The following is a 6,295-nucleotide window of genomic DNA, read 5'->3' on the forward strand; positions in this document are numbered from 1 at the left end:
CTCTGCGCATCCGAATATGACCTTGTGGTCAATCTCCACCAATCCTTCGCCCCGAGCCTCAACAGGTTCAGAGCACACCTCACCCTCTGATCAGCAGGGCATGAACACGTGAAGAAACACCCCTCCACGTCTGATAACCACCTCATAGCAACAATCGGGTCCTGAACTCCATCGAATGTGGGAGGCTTCGTATTATCGAAGTCCCGATACTGAAAACCCCAACTAGTTCCTCCCCCTGCCGCTGCTACATCCGCTGTAGCCGCCGCGACAACCGTCTCAGTGAGAGCAGCATAGCGCTCATCAAAATACTCAACCATGGCAATCTTAATCGAACCGAACAGCTCTGGCAACTCAGCCCGGAACAACTCAGCAATCTCCTCACGCAGGATCTCACGAATCCTCGCATCCAACTCGCCTGTGCTCATCTGACCGATAACTTCAGGCGGTACCGATCCGCCCGGAACTCTCTCTCCTACTCCTGATCCTGATCCGGATCCACTCTCATCAAGCCTCAGAATCTCCATACTGAAAAGAAACACCACACAAAATCTCAGACTCTTCCCACCATCCTGGGATCCAACTCTCTTAACCCAACCCTAGAGATCATGGTTTCCCTGATACGCGTATGGGTCCTGTGCTTTCAGTAGTACGGGCCCATACTACCTTCCACACCTACCCATATTTGTATGAAGTACTACCACAACGCCCTAGAGAAACATGCATAACAACGCTCAACCCTCACCACTAGAGGAACACTAAAAATATCCCATAAGGAACCCTAGGCTACAGGCATCACAAATCAGGCAACATATCATGAAATCCTGAAGATCCCTAGCCTATCACTAGCATGCTGTTCTATCAAAGCTCAAAAACAAATAACATGCATGGTATTTTGGGGTTACTTATTGGCTCCGGCTGATCGTACCTCCGCGTCCTCCCTTACTCATTTTGAAAACCATTTTAAATACTCTTTTGAAAACTCTCCTCGATTTGAGACTGGAGTCACACGAATGTTCCTCCAATTCACTCAAACCAAGGCTCTGATACCAACTTGTAACGACCGAAAAATACAACCAATTTTAATTTTTTCAAAAACATCTCGATTCCATTAAATCTTTATAAAAAGGTTTTCAATACAAAACATTTAACGTGTTCCCAGAATCACAATATTACAAAATCATGAGGAGCAGTACGATCATGCCTTCGCCTTGCCACGATCTCCTGAAGAACCTGAAAAACATAAAACCACAACTATAAGCCCGAAAGCTTAGTGAGATATCCCCAAAATACCAACCACAAATACCATACACGCATAACATGCCATAACATATTCAATCACAGAACAACCATGCACTTCGGGTCTACTGTGTGACGGGTCCGCCGCACCGGCCTACAGTCCACCTGGTCCACCCTCTGTGTCTATCCACATACATCGAGTCTACAGTGTGATTGGTCCGCCCGCTCCCGGGCCTTCAATCCACCTGGTCCACTCTCTGAGTCTACAGTATGACTGGCCCGCCCTCACCGGGCCTTCAGTCTATCTGGTCCACTCTCCGAGCCTTCGACACGTCTGGTCCGCCCTTTCGGGGCCTACAGCCTATCCGGACCGCTCGCTGGGCCTTCGGGACAACCGGTCCGCCCTGGGTATCTTGGCCTACAGCACGAAGCAGGACCCGCCTCAACCCCACTCTTGTCCAAACAACCATGTGCACATATACATACAATCATATAGCAATTCACAGTCAACAAGCAGATCAACAGATCACATAACATACCACCATCCTAACCAGGATACCGACCTAACAGGTCACTAGCATAGCATCTCCCTATCTCTCAGGATACCGATCTCAATCAGGTCTCTAACATATACCATCCTAGCTCACAAGATGCAAACATATCAAAACAGTAACATGATAACAACTACCCGGATCTCAATCCGATAAGGGCCGGCCTTGGTGCCTTAGACCCTGTTGATATAGTGAGGATAACTCACCTCGAAACTGCCGACTGAACAGATAACCCAAGCTGCTCCGATCACTGATACGATATCCACCACTGGACAACCACCAATGCAATGAACTCAAAACAATAATCAACAATTACCAAAATGCCTCTGGAAACCACTGGTCAACCCTTGGTCAAAGACAAGGTCAAAGTCAACCCCTGACTGACTCTACTCGCCGAGTCAACCCTTTGACTCGTCGAGTCCCCATACTCAGAACTTCCCTCAATCCGCGACCTAACTCGCCGAGTCACCCCGAGACTCGCCGAGTCCAACAACTCTGAGTCCACTCGCCCACAACTCACCGAGTCATCCCTTGACTCGCCGATTCTCGACTCAACCAGAAAATATTGGAACTCTTCGACAAGACTCCCCGAGTCCAAGAACAGACTCGCCAAGTCTAAGGCTATCTTCAACCTACTCGCCGAGTTGTTCATACAACTCGCCGAGTTCCAGGTCATCTTCATCCAACTCGCCGAGTTGTTCTTCCAACTCGTCGAGTTCCAGCTCATCTTCAAGCAACTCGTCGAGTACACCCATGTGACTCGCCGAGTACCACCGATCTGAATCTATTCAGAAGCATTCCAGGCCATGCAATTGCTCCAAAACATAGATCTAGCCTCATACAACTCATCCATCACGTAAAGTGGCAAACTTTACGTGAATCCAAAGAGATCTATGCATTTTGCACATTAGGGCTAAGGTTTGGGACATGATAGCTTCATCCAACACTCAACACAGGGACTTTCATGCATTCCAACTCTTTTCCATTCCAGATCTGAGGTAGCAACCTCAGATCTAACCTCTAAACTCCAACACATCCAAATATATAATCTCTAATACCCCCAAAATGATACATCAAGGAAATAGCAACTCAAAGACGAGATATTACCTCAAAAGAATGCCCCAACTGCAATGAAACTTGAATCCAAGCAAAGCCCCTTGCTCCAAGCCTCTCCTTCTCTAAGATCTCTTCAACAACCACCTCTCCAAGCTCCAATTTGCTCAACAATGGTGTTTCTCCACGACTTTTAGGGTTTCTGGGACTCAAGGGTGATAAATAGGCTGGGAGGAAAACATAATGTTCTTTATATAAGGCTCAACCCCAAGAATTAGGGTTTTCTCCACTCAGCGCCTACTCGCCGAGTCCACCTCATTGACTCGCCGAGTCGGCTACTTAACACGCGACCAAATCGCGACTCTACTCGCCGAGTCCATCCATGGACTCGCCGAGTCACTCTTTCCCAATTTACTCTTTTAGCCCTTCAACTCTACTCTTGATATTTCGGGATGTTACAGTAATATTGAGGTACTGCCAACACGATGGGTGATCTCCAAATCGTTGGAGCAATCAAGAAACTTAATAACTACAAAATGTAGGCAACGTGTATGAACTCCTACTTACAAGGACAAGATCTATATGAGGTCATTAGCGGAAGCGAAACTACGTCGCCAGAGGAAGATGCTAATGGTGCTCTAGACAAACGAAAAATCAAAGCATACAAATCAATGTTTTCCTTGAAGACCACAATCAAAGAAGAGATGTTGGAGCATATTTGGGACGCGAACACACCGAAAGAAGCATGGGAAATGTTTATGACACTTTTCTCAAGGAAGAAAGATATGGGACTACAACTTCTAGAGAATGAGCGTTTATCAATCTCACAACAGGACATGACGATTTCTCAATGTTTCCACAAGGTCAAGTTGATATGTCGGGAGATTATTGAACTAGATCCGTAGTCCATCATTGCGGAAGCTTGAATGAAGAGGATCATCATCCATTGAATGATGCTAGAATATAGAAGCTTCATTACTGTTGGACAAGGATACCCTAGTCAACCATCACTTGTAGAGTTTGAGAATTTGTTGGCCAGCCAAGAAGCTATGGCTAAGCAAATGGGAGGCATCACACTAAAGAGTGAAGAGGAGGCGCTATACATAAGTAAAAGTCGGAGGAATTTCAATCCACCTGCTAAAGAACGATACAAAATGCTGAAAAAAGGAAGAATCAGCAAGGAACCTCATAACCATGGAGATATCAAAAGACCGACAATAAGAGTTCTTGGGGTAAGAGGTTCGAAGACAGCTGCAATAATTATGGAAAGTGGGGCCACATGTCTAAGGATTGTTTGGTCAAAGAAAAAGTCTATCGAAAGCAATTTGATGACTTCCAAATAAGAAGTCGAGGATTAATGGGATGTTGAGGCACTATGTTCCAAATAAGAGAATAATACTAAAAGAGGAAGGCTAATCTTCGTGGATGCTAGTGTAAATAAAGGATACACCAAGTAATTGGTAGATACATGTATGGCTCGTAATTTTCTTGATGAATATGAAGCCAGGAAGTTGGGAATTCAATATACCAAAAATCCAGGCTCGTTGAAGGTCGTCACTTCTTATCCAATCCTATCCTTTGTATTGCATACAAAGTAACCCTTAAGAGATTGAAATGGGAGGGCACCATAGACTTGATAATGGTGCATATGGATGACTATCACATGGTATTAGGAATGGATTTCCTAGACAATATACGACACTAGTCATTTGAGAGATATGATACCATGTGTATCATTAAGGGTTCAATAACTCACATTGTACCCTTGAAGAGAAATAGGATTGGGTCCCAAATCCCATCAAATATGTAAATCAAAAAAGGTCTCAAGAAGAGTGAATAAGAGTTTATGATAACCTTGAAGGATGAAGTTGTTCCCTCGAAGATGGACGTTCCGAAGGAGAATAAGAACATGATGTCACGATAGGTGCATAAAATGTCGCATTTTAGACGAAAAGTGGAACATGTGATGGAGAAACTGCTTAAGGCGAATAAGAAGAAAAACACATTAATTCGTAAGAGCAAAGTAGAATCTATCAACCGAACAACATCTAAACAAGATGATTAGATCAATAACGAATCACATGATAACATGTTAATATTACGAGAATTTAGCAAGGCTTGTAAAAGGGACAACCCACATGCTTACAAGTTTTCCAAAGGGAGGCATAAGAAACTATACAAGACAGTTCAACAAGGTTAGGAACAATATTATGGTGCAACAAAAGGCAGCCATGAATGTCGTTGTCAACTACGAAACAATATACAAAGCAACGGTTGCAACAATCGAGGAAAAACAAAGCATGTGGCAAAGAAAAAGTTCTCAAGGAAGAAGTCAATATGAGACATATCTAGACTAACGACCAAGTAGTAGATGGAGTTCACAAAGGGTTTAATATTGAAAAATGTGAGGGCTTTAATTGTTAGCTCAACATGGTACGACGAATAGGGGTTATTGTTGTGGGGGAGTGTTGAAGGTCATCGCTAGCCCAATGGATCTTAGCCTAATGGAGTTTATCCCTTTATCAAAAAGATGTTATAATCTTCTAGAATGATCTAAAAGATTCTAGAACATAGTGGAAGCCTATGGAATATTCTAGAACATACAAAAAGACTCAAGAATATTATAGAATGAGATGGAAGACCCTAAAATGTTGTGGAACATTCTAGAAGACCATGTAAGACCTAAGAATGCCCTAGACTTATCTAGGAAATTATAGAACATTCTAGAAACATATATAATCATGTTATGGATACAGATTACGGTAGAAGATTATAGAATAGTCATGAATGTATGTATCTTGTAGGAAGATCTAGAAATTTCCTATAGGGAGGTGCAAATACCTATAAATAGGTGTGGAGCTCATTTGCTCCAAACCAATACCAACATCCAAGTATCCAAGAAACACACAAAGGAAGCAAAGTATAGTAGTCTTTGAAAATGTAAGTTCTTCTTAAGTGGTCGTAATAAAAGTATTATTGTTTCTCACATAAAGAGTCATACTCAACATTCTATCATTTATTATGTCACACCTATTATTTAATTAATATTTATTAAATTCTGGACAAGTTCCATGCTTTTGTAACAGCTTAAAGTGGCACACTAAAAGTCAAATATGTTAAAACTGATTCAAGATATTGATGGGTTTTAGCCATAAGAACTTTCCTATGTGCGCATGCAAAACCCTAATGCTTGGATCTAGGCTTTCTAATAAACATGCTTTGAATCCAAGACTTCTAATTACTAATTAGGTTAAATAACAACATTGAAACAGATCTAGAATCATACCTTTGAGTTCCTTGTTGATCTTGAGGTCTTGGAGCTTCTAGAGTCACAAATGTCACTCCTCTAATGGCTTACAAACACCAAAGCAAGGAGGATGATTTGGGAGAGAGGAGAGGGGAGGAATTTCGACCAGAGGTTCCTTACTTTTGGTCAAGTCACGAATTCCATCAGC

Source organism: Lactuca serriola, chromosome 7 (assembly GCF_051521515.1).
Source record: "Lactuca serriola cultivar US96UC23 chromosome 7, Lser_US96UC23_V15, whole genome shotgun sequence".
NCBI classification, from domain to species: Eukaryota; Viridiplantae; Streptophyta; class Magnoliopsida; order Asterales; family Asteraceae; genus Lactuca; species Lactuca serriola.